Raw genomic sequence first — 868 nt, forward strand, 5'->3', positions numbered from 1 at the left:
TGGAACTATTTGGCCAGCCAGTCCAGTCCCTCATAGAGCCCAGCCCCAGTGATGGCAGAGGTGGCCTGAAGGTACCAGTTCCTGTGGTGTAGAGAGTGCAGGCCCAGCTTGTCTGTGATCTCAGCTGTGCTCATGGCATTGGGGAGGTCCTGCTTGTTTGCAAGCACTAGCAGGACAACATCCTTGAGCTCTGTCATCATCCGCATCAACTCCTGTCTGGCCTCGTCCATGCGTTCTTGGTCAGTGCTGTCCACCACAAAGATGAGGCCATGTCTGCCTGGGCAGTACTGGCTCCAAAAAACCCGGCTCTTGTCCTGGCTGTGTACGTCCCACACGACGAAGCTGATGTTCTTATACTCCACAGTCTCCAGGTTGAAACCTATCGTGGGCGTGGTGGTCACGACCTCATTCAGCTTCAGTTTGTACAGGATGGTGGTCTTCCCAGCACGGTCCAGGCCCACCATGAGAATGCGCATTTCCTTTTTGCCAAAAAGGCCCTTGAAGAGGTTCGCAAAGATATTTCCCATGCTGTAGACCACAGGGAGAGACGATGGCCAGAGAAACTCTTGGCAGTCAAGGTGCTGCTGGTGCTGCTGCTGCTGCTGCTGCTGTTATGAGCCAGGAGCTGGTTCTATTTTGTCACTCTTTAGCAGATATTTGCTGACCCTTATTCTAATTCTTTTCATTGCTGTGACACTTGATCTGTCACTACCCATTAACTCACTATTTAAAGTTCAAAGTCCAGGGCGACCGTGGGAGGCTCGCGCCCTTCCTCATGGTGGCTACCACCCCGCGCCCGGAGGGGGTAACGCCTGTCCGCACCACCTTGGCGCGCCGGGGAGGAGCCGCTGGGCACCTGGGGACGGGG

The 868-nt window shown here is 55.1% G+C and overlaps 2 pseudogenes; both read right to left on the reverse strand.

Moving 5' to 3' along the window:
• The window catches only part of LOC102769869, a 7,891-nt pseudogene that overhangs the window by 4,627 nt on the left and 2,396 nt on the right, over nt 1-868 (reverse strand).
• Nucleotides 6-862, reverse strand: LOC102775512 (annotated as a pseudogene).

This window comes from Myotis davidii, unplaced genomic scaffold, assembly GCF_000327345.1.
Source record: "Myotis davidii unplaced genomic scaffold, ASM32734v1 scaffold269, whole genome shotgun sequence".
Taxonomy (NCBI): Eukaryota; Metazoa; Chordata; class Mammalia; order Chiroptera; family Vespertilionidae; genus Myotis; species Myotis davidii.